The sequence below is a fragment of the Juglans microcarpa x Juglans regia genome, chromosome 4D (genome assembly GCF_004785595.1).
Source record: "Juglans microcarpa x Juglans regia isolate MS1-56 chromosome 4D, Jm3101_v1.0, whole genome shotgun sequence".
In the NCBI taxonomy this organism is placed as follows: Eukaryota; Viridiplantae; Streptophyta; class Magnoliopsida; order Fagales; family Juglandaceae; genus Juglans; species Juglans microcarpa x Juglans regia.
This window is the reverse complement of record NC_054600.1, coordinates 7,545,254-7,560,062: the sequence shown is the minus strand read 5'-3', so window position 1 is coordinate 7,560,062 and position 14,809 is coordinate 7,545,254. Positions and strand designations below refer to the sequence as shown.

Below are 14,809 nucleotides of genomic sequence, written 5' to 3'. Positions count from 1 at the left end.
CCACTCACAAGTGGCAACAGCCATACCACTTCGTGGCTTCAAGCTACAAAGCAAAGTAAAATTACAAGTCAATAGCCTGACAAACAGGAAAAAGAAGCAAAACAAAGTAGTAAATTTAGGAACTTTTGCACAGCTGTGGCTGAAATTTGGGCCCTTTGGGAGACCCTACGATAACGTTCTCACTTTAACCTCCTTACTTTCTCTGAAAAAAGAAAATGTATTAAAATCAAAACTTAAAAGTAACATAATTTATTAAATAGTAGTACTAGTAATGTGTAAGTGTTGAGTTATTTTTTTTAAAAAAAATAGAATTTATTATTAAAAAATTAATTTTTTATCATGTAAATATCGTATTTATTCAATTTTTTAAAGAAATTGTACAATATTTATATATTCTACGACTGTAAAAATTATTATTTTTTATTAAATATATTAAAATCAAAACTTAAATTAACATGATTTATTCTAATACACTAAATCTATTTTAAAGTAAAAAGAATTTTAGAATACCGATCTTTCTTTTTATAAAACTTCTTATGAAAACATTCTTCTTTCTTAAAACCTCTCATTCTTTCCTCTTATCCAATGAAGTCTTATAAGGTTTTCTTTTTCTTGTAGTCAGAAAAGGGTCACCTTTGACTCACACACACCACTCTACCGAATTCAGACTGTCTTGTACGAGTGTACAGGAACCATCTGTCACCGATGAGAACCGGTTGTCGAAGTCAGGAATTGGTAGAGAGTTGGTACGCCAATGGTAGGAATTTAGTGAAATTGATGTTGGTCGGTTCGGTCCTGATTGGAACCAAGTTTAAACTACAGAATCAGTCGATATAATATATATATATATATATTAAGTAAAACGACATTATTTTATACGTACAGTTTAGAAAAAAAATTAAAATGAGATGACGTTATAACGACGTCATTTGGAATTAGGGTTTGAAAACCCCTGGCCCCTGCCCTCCCTATTCTTCTCCCAATCTCATTTCTCTCTTCACCTTTTCACTCATCTCTGACTCTCACGTAGCGGTAGCGCATCTCTCTCTTTGCTCTCTCATGCAGTAGGGCCACCTCCCATATCTCTCTCTCTCTCATTGCATCTCCGACGCGGCAGTGCGGCACCATTCCCTCTCTCAACGCACCACCAACGGGACACCAACGAACTGACATTATTTATACCGAGACCAATGCCATTTTCTCCCATTTAACCGGCCGGTTTCAGCCGGTTTTAAACATGTTTAAAAGTTGTTGGTTTGATTTCGGTTTTGGACCTATAGCTATCGGTTTTCATTTTTAGTAAAATTATTTGAGTTAAGATATTTATTGAGTTTTGAGAAAAGTGAGAGAAAAAATTGAATAAAATATTATAAAATTAAAATATTGCATGAATATAATTTTTTAATATAATTTTTATTTTGAAATTTGAGAATTTTGTATTGTTTTTTTATATTTTGTTTGAGAATTTGAAAAAATTATAATAATTAAATAATTATTATATAAAATATTTAAATTTTAAAATTTGTCTTAAAAATTAAATTTTGTTTCACAAAAGTTGCTGTCACAATTTTAGTTTTCAGATAAAATAATTAGCTCACTACGCTTTTTCTTTTTTCTTTTTTTTCTTTTTGAGAGGCAACTTTATATCTATATATATATATATATTTATATATATTTCTGTCAGAGTGGTGTTTGAGGTGTCCACATAATCATAATTAAATAATGAATTAAACAGGAAAAACTCAATATGTACGTACTCAGTTACCAGCAGGAAATACGAGAGTTAAATCGCGTAATCATCTGATCAGGCACGTGTATCTTCTCTTCGTGACAATTAATAAAGCAAAGGAAGATATGGTGAGATCTAAGCGAGATCTACTCACGAATTCTATAAGAATAAATTTATTGTAGAAAGAAATAATAAAAAATATATTATACGAAAAAAATAATCACAATAAAATTCTACATGATGTGTGAGAAACTAATTAAAAAAGAAAATCAAAAGATACCCCATGCATTTGCTACGTACTTTCTTCTCACGGCAACGTGTTTTAATATACATAAATGATTTATATAAATCTCAAATAAATAAATCTCTCATACATATTTGTAAAAAATAGGTTTTATCTTGAAAAAATAAAAAAATTATTTATTAATGAGACCCACTTTTTATAAAAAATTTATATAAAATTTATCTATTTAAAACTTATACTTAATATTATTCTCTAAAATAAATTAATAACTTGACGTATTTTTTTTCTTACTCTAAATATTAGAGTTATATAAATAAATTTAAAAGATTAATCCATAACATGCATGTTCACTCTAAACGCTTTATTTTTTTATTTATTTATTTATTTTTGAAGTTCTTTGGAATCCAAAAACTCCATTAATTTGGTGCCTCATGCCCCACAAGCTGCTGCTATATATAATAATTGATTTTTGTCACAATTATTGCTTCGAAATGGTGACCTTTTTCTGTCCCTCAAATCCTCTTTGTACTCACGATCCGTAGATCCGGTGGTATATATATTGTCGAAGACCACAAGCTGCTAGCTGGAATAGCTGTCACTCCAGCTAGGAACCAATAATATCAATACGAGAGGTGCTCATGTTGTTACCGATTCATGTATGGTAATAATTAAATGCTCAAATTTATTGTTTTTATCGGCTCAATTTTTATTCTATTATATTACCATATATAGTGTCAAAATAGTCGGTCTCGGTTTTGTAATTTTTTTTTTTTAATATGAAAAAATTGCTCTTATTCATACTAATTGATCAAATAATGTATACATGAAAGAATTTTCCTTCAATAGAATGCTCTCCAGCTTAAAGAGTTTAAGTGCATTCATTCTGGTGTATGAGCCACAGCATTAGAAGTTCTAGGAATGACTCTAACAGACCAATGAGACATCTTGCCCAACATGTTTTTAACTTCTCTAATAATCAACCCAGGCAAGCTCCATTTCTCTGTAGGACATACAACCGATGTCATTGACCACTGACAAAGCATCACCCTCAAGAATCACTTTTTGCAATCCTAACTCCTGGTAAAGAATAGAAGCTTTCAGTGCTGCATAGGATTCTCTCGTACGTGTGAGCATCAGGAAATAGATTCCTTGGTGATCTGAGTGTAGCTTCCACATGGCCTTCATAATTTTGAACTATGACTCCCATTCTCACCTTGCAATGTACTTTATCAATGGTTGTATCCCAATTAATCTTGAAGGTGTTGTGAGAAAGTGTACTCCAATTTTGATCAACACGAATAGTAGGAACTTCTCTGCCAGGCAATTTTTTCACAGCATCCTTATATTCAATAACAACTTTGTGAGCCATTTGATTTGTACTACTTTACAAGGAGATTGAAACTTTTCCTCAAAAACAAAATTGTTCCTTCTAATAGGCTATGACTGTCAATTCTCAAAATTCCTCTTTGTTAAGGAGAGAAAATATATATGAAAATATTTCCTTGAAAGGTTTCTCCACAACCAGCTATAATGCCACAATGAAAGGCCCAAACCTGAAACCACATGACTTATATTCTAAAAGGATTAGTCAATAATACAATAAGAGTCTTATTGGAACCTTATAAAGAGTAATGACTTCTTCTTCTCAAGCAATGTGAGATCTCATACATCACCTACCCATTATCTTTATCACGTGAGGTATCACAATCTACCACCCTTAAATTCTAGATGTCCTCGTCGGGTCAGTTCGTTTTAGGTGGCATGGTTCAAGTCTCACATTTCTAGTTGGGATAGGCTCTAATACTATTTGTAACACCGCAATGAAAGACCCAAATCACATGGCTTATACTCTAAAAGGACTAGTCAATGATATAATTGGAGTCACATTGGAATCTTATAAAGAGCAATAACTTCTCATTCCCAATCAATGTGGGATCCCATACACCACCTACCCTTATTCTTATCATATGAGTTATCACATCAACCCATTTTGAAACCTTTTAGAACAAGATCTCCACACATCCTGACCTGAGATGCAAGACCACAAAACATGAGTAACAGTTTCTGGATCTTTCCTGCACACTGGACAATTAGGAGAGTCTATTATTTTCCTCTTGAACAAGTTTAACTTGGTAGGTAAAGACTCGTGACATGCTCTCCAGAGGAAAACATTGACTGCATTAGGGGCCTACATCTTCCGAATCTTAGACCAAAACCCTGTGGTAGGAGAACTACTTGAAGACTGACCCTTCTTGCTCTCTTGTATGCCTCATAGCAGATGATAAGCACTACCAACTGAAAATTTCCCATCTCATGTACGTCTCCAAGTAAGCTTATCCGGGGCATTACAAAGACTGATGGGGAATTTGCTTATCAACTCTGCTTCATCCTTATAAAACACTTTTTTTTAGCAAAGATACCTTCCATTGATTGCAATTTGTGTCAATTAATGTTTTAACCAGAGAATTCTCCTCCAAAATTCTCATTGGGATTGAACCTTGAGGGAAGAAGGTCAAGGAATCCACCTGTCGTGCCAAATGTTCATTGACTCACCATTTCTAATCTTCCAAATCAGGCATTCTTTGAGTAATTGCTTTATTGTTAGGAAACTTCTCCAAATAAAGGATGCATGATTGCCTAGCTTGGCATTCAAAAAATTTGATTTATACTAATACTTAGCCTTAAGAACTCTAGTTGCCAGTGGTTGAGGATGTTGAATTATCATCTAGCCTTGCTTAGCTAGTAGAACTAGAAAATTTTCAAAGTCATGAAACCCAAGTCCACCTGCCAATTTGGCCTTGCCTAGCTGCTACCATGACACCTAGTGAATTTTTTAACTATCTTCCCTTTACCCTCACTAGAATTTCTGCATAAGTCTATTAAACTTGCTGAAAATGGTTTTTGGAATCTTGAAGATGCCTATACAGTAGGTTGGGATGGCCTGAATAATAGACATGAGAAGAATTTATTTGCCTACCTGAGATAAAAACCTTACTTTCTAGTTGCTCATTCTGCTCTTGGTCCTATCTAGTATTGGCCTAAAAGCAATTGATTTATGTTTTCCCACATAAGATGGAAGGCTCAAATCTTTCTCATATGATTTGGATACTCTCAACCTTGCAGTAGATAGGATGGACTCCTTAGCATCTTGTCTGGTATTTCTGCTGAAGAAGATTGAGGTCTTGTTTCAGTTCAATCTTTGACCTGAGGCTTGTTCATATGATTCAAAAGCCTTAATAACTCGCTCTATTCCAATGGACTAGCCTTGCAAAAAATAAGGTTATCATCTATAAGAAAAAATAAATGGTTAACAAGCGAATACCCTCAAGCAAAAGGAAAGCGAGAAATGTGACATTTTTCTTAGCTTTATCCAACATATGACTTAACACTTCTTAGCATAGGATAAAAAGATAATAGAGGCCTTTCTTGTATCTTAACCTTCATTTTATTTTGATTTTTATTTAAGTATTAAGAAACTTCTTCGCTCACTCATTAAATTAAAGATAATATATATAGGCCTACAATTACAAATGAGGAAAATATATTAAAATAATAACCAAGTTATTCATGTTTCATCTACATATATATATATATATATGTGTGTGTGTGTGTTATACATATATAGATATAAGCGTCATATATATATTTTTGTGTCAAATGATCTTGCCAATAAAGCTTGTAAGTAGTCTACTTAGATCTTCGATCGCAAACTTCTAATTGGTTGGTCAAAAAAAGAAAAGAAAAGAAAAGCTGCTACTGGCCGCCCTGATCAATATCTTTCGAAAAAGAAGAGGTAAAAATTAAGGGTGTATGCATGTTGGGATTGTTCCAAATTCATTGAGAAAGTGCATGCAAATTAAATCGATCTTCATCTGCTGATGCTGCCATCTGCAATATAAAAATCACTACTAAATTCCCCATTATATGCTCCAAGTTCTACTATTTGCTTTCTACTCGATCGATCTAAACTGATCTCAAGTCAAGTACTGGGCGCACCACATTACATAGATCATACTAGTCGTACGTTCTCTCTGATCTATATATATATATATATATATATATATATATATATATATATATATATAAACAGAGAGATCGGATGCATGCCCATTTTCCCCACATGGCATGTTTGGTGGGCTAGCAACAATCTAAAACGTACAAGCTGCTGGTTTGATCTTTGCCTTTGTTCCCCTCGTTTTCTTTAGATCTCAAGTACGGCGAGAATGACGGGGGGAATTGAAAGGAACCCTAAATACATGCACAACGTAACCCCGGCAGTCATGACTATATATCCAATTGAAATCATCGAACGAACGAACGATCATCTGCATGATGTTGATCAAATTTATAAAAACAAAGATACAGCATGCACGCACATGCACCACGTCATGTCATGATCATCGCAGAGATCGTCTTGCTGCGCGCAGAAATGCGCGCAAGACGTACATACAGTCCATCAATCAATAATATAAGGAGTTTTTAAGTTTTTTAGATATATTTTAACGCTGAGGTACGTCAAACAATTAAGCAAGCAGGGTGGGTTTTTGTGTTTTCTTGTTCCATTAATGAATAGACAAGTGTTCGGCCACCTTTCCCATTCATTATTCTTCCCATGCACCACTAACAATTAAAGAAATGCTTTAGAGTCAGTAGCACTAAAGCGAACATACATATTCGTGATCGTTCATTTCTTTACCTAATTTCTAGGCAAATGATATATAAAAAATGGTCAAAGAAGGGTGGGGCTGATCAATTAAAAGGCAAAAAAGCCCCATTAGAAATGCTACGTACAACGTAACAGAATATATATATATATATATATATATATATATATATAAGTAATGAAAATAACTATGGCCAAATGAAATAATGAATTATTATATATTATCTCGTATTTTCTTGAAAGGTTAGGTACCAAGAAATTAAAATGTGCATTAAGGAAGGTGGTTGATTCAATAACGACGTACTCATAATGTAGTTGCCTTGCAACTACATTAATGGGGCCCTACGTACAATTAATAGGTTATTACATGGAGCTAGCTGCATGCATATTGCGCTTGGATGTGTAGATCGTTGTTGGGTATTTTTTGAATAAACCCACTTAATTTCTTGTAATAGGTAAAAAGTAATATTATTTGTCTAAAATTATAGCTCGAGGACTTTCATGATATTCAAAGGTTAATTGGTCCAACACATAAACACATTATATATATGCATCTTCATCCGCCCCAAGTAAAAATATAAAGAAAAAAGAGTCATTCTATTTACAAATCTGTATAAGAATACACCATTTATATTATTGATGTGGTACAATTTGATTTGCAAGATTTAAACTTGTAAATTTTTTTTTTTTTTTATAAATACCGAACTATAAATAGATTTAAAAAAAAAATTTTTATAAACCTTAATATATAGAAGAAGTGTACAAAATGAACCTACTTATTCATTTATTTGTTTATTTAATCATAAAAAATGATATAGACATTTGATCTATAAATTAATAAATAAATGAATATTGGTGGGCTCAATTTATTAATTGGCAATAGATTCCCACGCAGGCTTTCATTGTCTAGATGGTTTGGTTGGCCGATTGAAATAATTTTTTTAAGAGTATTACCTACTTTCCCTTCCCCAATAGATATTAATAAGGTTGTACTATCTTCCCTACGCCGTATGCAACACCCACCTTGAAATAAATACGAGAATTTGATGTATATTTAATCAATGGACCCCACTAATCATAAAATAATTATTACATAAATTTTAAAATTATTATTTATATAAAAATTTCAATAATATAACATTTCGTAATCAAATAAAAATCACTGCAAGAAAACCCACCTTTCTCAGCGCCACTTTTCGTCGCAATTACCACCTTAATTCGCCGCATATCTCTTTTCTCAGCGCTATTTGCATCGCTGCACATTGGTTGAAATAATATGCATTTTTTTGCCCAAAGTCAGCGAGATGCTAGAATCGCTGCAATTGCAATTTTTTTCCGGCGACTTCAGCTCGCCAAAAATTGAAGTGATTAATCGCCAGAAATGCGTGTGCAGCCATCACATTTAATCAACGGAAGAAATCATTTGCGTCAATAATTCTCGTCCCAAAAAGTTCATAAAATCGTCGCAATAAATCTTTTTCCAACAAATATTTGTTTCGACGCTAAAAGCTAATGGGAACCATAAAGATTTTTTTCGACGAACATACTTCGCCGCAATTAGACATTACCATTGATTATGAAATCGTCGCAAATAGTTATTTCCTTTCCATCGAAAATTTTTGACGCTAAAAGGTATTTGCGACGTACAATAGTCGCAAATAAGTATTTTCGACGACAATTCAAATTTGCGGCGACTTAGAGTCGCCGCAAATAATCTGTTAAAAAATAAAAAAAAAATTTACTTGTGAAACGTTTGACTAGTATCGTTATCTTATGATATCTTTTTATGGTATCATAAATGTGGATTAACTTCTTTAAAGAAGTTAATCCACATGAAACAGATTTACCAACCAATAAAAATAATAAAAAAACCAAGATTTTCTGTAAGCAACTACCCAAGTTTTTAACTCCAACTACCTAAGACAATTTTGTAAGCAATAAATTGAAACCAAGATTACAAAGCATCTAGATTAATAACCATTGCCACTTTCTGTGAGAAAACAAGTGCTCAACTATAAGTATTTAAAGAGATTGCTATCTACCATACAGTTAGCATGCCTGATGGAGTCAGATAAATACATAAGATTGAGGAATTACCTGGTGAATACGCATTTCACCAAGGCGAATCTGTGCATATGCTTTATCTTTTGCCAAAGCAGGGATATCACTAAGAAAATACGAAACACCTCTTGATATGGTTAAAAAATATGGATCATTCAATAATAGCTGGGTAGAAAACTGGAGGAGAGAGAGAGAGAGCCAATTACCTTCGTGAATACATATCCAGCAATGAGCCATTATCATCCACTAAATATAAATCGAATTAACTCCAACTGAAAAGGGAAGGTGTATTATAATAAAAATAGTATAATACAAGTCCAATGTTATTAAACATAGAGCATTGAGATGAGATCAAAATCACGACACAGCAAGTTACAAAGAAAACATAGAGACTTTATGGCTGAGATAAATATGCCAATTCTTACAAGATAAAAGCTACATTTACTTTCTGCAGTAGTTTGAGAAAAGAAGGAAAATCACCTTGAACTAATAAAGTTAAAGCAGCACTAAGAGACGCATTTGACCTAAACATTGCAAATGGCTTCTACTCCCCAATTTTTTGAACCCATGTACTCAAAGGAATTGAACAAATGGGTTGCTGACGAATGGGCAAGGAGCTTAAAGAATGTCTAAAAAACCTGTAGATGCCTGAAAATTAGGCCCATGGATTAGTTTCTTAGTGCTAGACCCTCAAGTGACCATCCCACGAAGAAGTTTACATTTTAGTATCCCTAACAACGAAGCAAGATGCAATAGCTGTAGAAAAGAACCATCCTATGAATAATGGATAATGGGAATAGTGGCCACCTTGTTTTGTAAATCCTTCTGATGCAAATGAGTGAATGGTTTTCCATCATTTTTGAATACTTCTGATGCAAATCCTTGTATATTTTTATTTTTAAAACAAAATGAATGTTCTCTCTTAATCCATCAGAGCATAGTAAGTCTTTTTGATATTTATGATGTCAGCCTTTGTACATATCATTTTAAAATACAAAGATTTAATTCTTCATAACTACCACAGTTCAACAAAACACAGAAGATTATTCCAGAGATACCTCTTTCGAAATTAGAATGAAGTCTGATGCACTGAGAACTCCAACAAACTGACTCTTGCAAAAATCCCAGAGAAGAGCCACATAGAGTCCCTGGAAGTAGTTTCTCAAATGTCATCTTTTTAATATGACATTTGAGAAATAAGTTTTACACTTTTCTTCTGTCTTTATATTCCATAGTTTAATTCATTGTTCAAGTAATCTGAGCATAAGATTTGGATCTTTATAGCAGAGGACTGGGTTATAAAGTTTTAGTTTTTGTTGTGTTCAGATTGTGAATTTGGCTTATTCAATTACTAAAACACACAACATCCTTACCATACAGTGCACAAAAGTCTAATATTGCACCAAATAGTTAGGTCAAATGTACAAAACTTTGATAATTTCCATAACAATATATTGTTATATATATAGTTAAGTCAAATGTATTAGTCACTGCCATTATAGCTTGTGAAGGAGGAGTTGGCCCGAAAACACATGTTAAACTTTAACAAATTAGAAGTATATTAAAACATAAAAAATAAGCAAGCAAAAACTGCACCATAATTGGCAACACGTCTGAATTCAATACAAAAAGCAGCTAGAAGTGAGAAATGTTCAAAATCAAACTATCAGTTTGAACTCATTTATATTATCAAGCAAAAGCATATCAAAATACTGCCCTACATGAAATCAAGCAAAGGACCCTAAAATCTGTTACATCTTTGTCATAATGATCACAAACAAGGACAAATGTCGAAGCAAACATCAAGGGTCCCAGTGATACCTGATACTGGAAAGACTCATGAATCAATTAGAGAGTTCAACATAATCTCTTCATCAACAATTCTGCTTAAACAGCAACACCACACCTAATTAAGTTATAAACACTAAAAATAGTCTGAGACTCTCAAATCTGCAGAACAATAAACTAGGTAGTTAACAAACAAGTTTTTATCTTACTAGCACCCATCTAAATATAAACTTACAACTATGTTTCACAATTATTATCAAACATTGTCAACCCAATGCATGCTTCTTTTACTCTATGTTTCAAAATTTCAACTTTCATTGTTGTTAATCAATTAGAACAAAGGGCAGTTGCGAATGTTATCCATCCATATGTTATTAGATCTATGGAAGGATATATTTCTTTCTAAGCACCCTAGAAAAAAGCTGAAAATATTAGTTTTGTAAAATATTAAATTTGAAAAGCTTTTTCTAAACGAGGAATAAGACATAGTATGCCACATACTTGTGATTACAACATGTAATCATCAGTCCACTCTCAAGTTAACTATCAAATTATATAATCTAAGAATTTGTAATATTCTGAGTCAAAAAGACATGGTGAGTCTGAGATCATCCAAAAGGATTTTAATGTCAAGAGTGAATTACTTCAGAAATGTTGAGAGTAGTTTTAATGACCTCACCTTGTCTATGCAATTCTCAAACCCATTGTTTGGTTCGAGTGAATCTATCCTGAAGCCAATACATCATATAAATCACAAGTTGAAGAAAAAAATTATTGCAAAGATAGGATAATGGAATCTGGTGTAACAGGATCTCAAAAAATTAAAGCGTATAAACAACAAAGGTTCTCCAGAAATACATACTAGCAGAACTCCCAAGTTATGTTTTGGAGGTGCTTGGAACTCACGGAATCTCTATGGCATGAAATGTGGAGACGTCAATACAACATAATTATTTAGGAAAATAAACACAAACAGAATAAACACGAAAAAATGTTTAAGATAATCTGTTTACTGAGAGTTAAATAGGAAGTACAACGTAATACGAAGTGGCACCTACTACATATTTAATTAATAGGACGGAGCTGGAAAAACACTTAAATTCTAAACAGGAAAAATCAAAGGAAACATGCTTTTAACTTGGCAATCTTACTTGAGTATCAGATGAGGCACAAATGCGCAGTACAAGATTTAGTTTTTTAATAAGCAATTATTAACAAACTGAATCAGGAGTTTGTTAACATTCTTTACCATTATATATTATATAATATATCAGAAGTTTGGGAAACCCCATTAATCACAAACCTCTATAGCAAGTCAACATTTTCATAAAAATTAACAAGTCAAGACTAGCAAAAATAAGAGCAGGCAATCATCGCATTAACAAGTCAACTAGTAACAGATCCATGCACAAAATGTCTTCATTGCACACAGTATACACATCTTTTAGGCCCCCAAATAAGGATAGAAGCTAATCAAGTAAAAGAGAACTGATTCCGAAATTTTCAATGACCGTTATTAATAATTGAGCATGAAAAGGGCTTAATGTTTAAATCACTTACAAGTATACCAGAGGTTGCATCCCAATCATTTGGAAAATACTGCAACAAGTAGCCATAACAATGATATAAGAACAAATAAATAAGCCACGACTATAATAAGCCATATGATGAGAATAATCTTCTTCTAAGCCAAGAGAACAAAAGACTCACAAAATCCAAGAAATGCCAAAAAGAGCATGATAGCCACAACAATAATAAGTGCCAGTCTTCTGCATGGCAGAACAACAATAGCACAGACAGATAATGGAGAAGGTTAGACCAAAAAGCACAAACCAAACGCAAGGGTTCCTCAGTCATTTGTTAAAATATATAAAAACTTATACAACTATGAGCTAGTAAATTTGGCATTTCCCAAAAATTATGCAACAATTCTAGATACTCTTAAAAATGGATCCTAGAATAAAATGACAAAATTTAAGAATGAAACATAATCAGGAATATACATGCATAAGTGACACAAAAACCTTTTAAGGTATCTGATTTGAAAATACACACACATTTTCTCTGAGAAACCAGTATAGAATTCACACTTTACAATGGGGGAGACTTTTACTTTGCAAATTGCAGTATTCAACACTTAAAATGTAACTAAGATACTACCATAGTAACACTAGCATGTTGATAAGTTTGTTTATAGTTATTTCAGTACAACTTAGAATTGAACAAACATAATCTATAAAATAAGAATTGAAATGATGATGAAGTTCATGGAGATGATGAAGTTCACAACAAGCACGCCTTTTTAATCAAGAGCCTCTGTATTAGCATAAGGTTCAACCAAATGCACTGGAACAATGTACACCTATCTTCAAAACTTATTGCGAGGTTGTACATCACAATCTGAAAATTTGAAAAATCCCCAAAGGCATTCACAAACTAAAAAATCCTTGTAAGCACACAAGAATTTGATGCAACATTTAAGGAAACACAACCAAATGCTGCCTTACCTTCATTTAACAACTACAGGGATCTAAATAATTATGGATAATGTCATAGATTAGTGTATTTAGTTTACCTTTAGACCATAAAGCTCGAGCAATCACTTTGTTTGTAGGTCCTCACCTCTATTTGAAGGCAATGCCAATTTCAAAAAACTAACACATAAGTGATCTATTCTAAAAGATTGACTAGATATAACTTATAATCCGCAAAATGTATTTTAAAAAAAATACAAAGCAGAACAACTTATTGTGTTGAGATCTCATAGCAGATAGTCTATGAATGCTTTATATATATATATATATATATATATATATATAAGTAGTTTAATCTATCAATACTTAGAGAAAACTTCTGGATTTTTTTAAAAAAAATAAATTGCATGTTGGTGGATCACAAAATAGAAATTAAAGCTGATAAAAATATATGAAAAAAGATGTAGCAGCAGGACCTAAATTTTAAACCAACCACCCCACCAACTTTTGAACCCTAAAGAAACCCAATTTCACCAATCCAGAACCACAACTCATATGCACAAAACAGACAAACAACACAAATGCACTAAAAAGACTCACAACTCAGATGCACAAAAAAAGAACCACAACTGAATTCACTACTAAAATGCCACTGCACTAAAACAGAACCACATAACTGATGAAGTTTGTAGTGCGTGCAGTCACAAAGGCTAGTAGAATGCACAAAACACAAGTTGAACACCACTTCTCTTTCTTTTATATTTTCTTTATAAGTTTTAATAATTTGAAATATAAAATAGATATTAAACACATGTAGAGCATCTGAAGGCATGAACCTTGTTGTTAAAAAATAGAGAAATGCACTAAAAATAGAGAGCAGTTACGATCTGTGATGAGTGAAAAATTGAAGTGAGTGTTGCGTGAGCAAAGGAGAAATGGGTGGGAGCTTGCTGCTGTGAGAGATTCCCAGCAGCAACCCAAAATTCCACAAAACGTAGGAAAAATCCCCAAAACCCACGGACTGCTCAAATGAAATTCATTTCACAGAAATTTCATGGGAGTGAAAATTAACTTGAAGTGAATGTGGGTGTGTTCGTGAGAAGCAGAGAAGGAGAAGGGCCTTACCACCGATTGGCAACTCAGAACTCCAAGAACTCCCACAAACGCGCGCAGCACCAAACCCACAAGAAATCTGCAGTGGAGAGAGAGAGAGGGTCTACTGTGAAGGCCTGGGGTTCGAAGTCAGAGGGTAGAACGAGAGAGAGAGAGAGAGAGAGAGAGAGATACGAAGATCAGTACCGTGCGAGAAGATGAAGAGAGAGGAAGAGAAGATGAGTTTGGCTCGGGGGGGAAAAATAAAACATTTCGTGCGTTTTGCCGCCCCAGACCAAGTAGCGACGATTTTAGTCCGTTGCAAGATGTTTTTTCGTTTTGCGGCGAAACAAAAAGCCGTAATAGAATTAAAAATCGCTGTAAATAAGGCCAACTCCATTTAAATCGCAAGTCGCGGTTAAAATGCCGCAGCGAATTTTGATTCACTGCAAAAAGTGACTTATTGCGGCGATTTTATTTGCAATAGAATAAAAATCGCCGCAATAAGTACTTTTTCTTGTAGTGAATGTTGCATAAAAATTTGTAGACAACAAATTATTACAAAAAATAATAGAGATCAGAGATCACCTCAAATTACATTATTATTATTATTATTATTATTAACAAAACAACAAAAGATCAAACAGAAACTTGAGAGGTTTTCTTATCATTGGATGGTCCTCCGGTGCACGTGGCTTGCGTGATTGCTTATGGGCGTGATTGCTTGTTCTGAGTTCATTCATTTTTTTAAATATATT

At 33.2% G+C, this 14,809-nt stretch overlaps 2 long non-coding RNA genes across 3 annotated transcripts; both read right to left on the bottom strand.

Annotated features, from left to right (window-relative positions):
• Nucleotides 1-8,662: 8,662 nt before the first annotated feature.
• Nucleotides 8,663-11,370, bottom strand: LOC121259339. Of its 2 annotated transcripts, none has more exons than XR_005939567.1 (3): nt 11,348-11,370; nt 8,904-8,969; nt 8,663-8,803 (listed from the first exon to the last, which is right to left on the bottom strand). It is a non-coding gene; the product is annotated as an uncharacterized LOC121259339 (long non-coding RNA). The 2 variants fall into 2 exon arrangements; XR_005939566.1 differs by lacking the exon at nt 11,348-11,370 and adding an exon at nt 9,178-9,257.
• A 156-nt stretch (nt 11,371-11,526) lies between these two features.
• Nucleotides 11,527-13,092, bottom strand: LOC121260633. The gene is made up of 3 exons (XR_005939760.1): nt 13,061-13,092; nt 12,196-12,254; nt 11,527-12,084 (listed from the first exon to the last, which is right to left on the bottom strand). It is a non-coding gene; the product is annotated as an uncharacterized LOC121260633 (long non-coding RNA).
• Nucleotides 13,093-14,809: the final 1,717 nt, after the last annotated feature.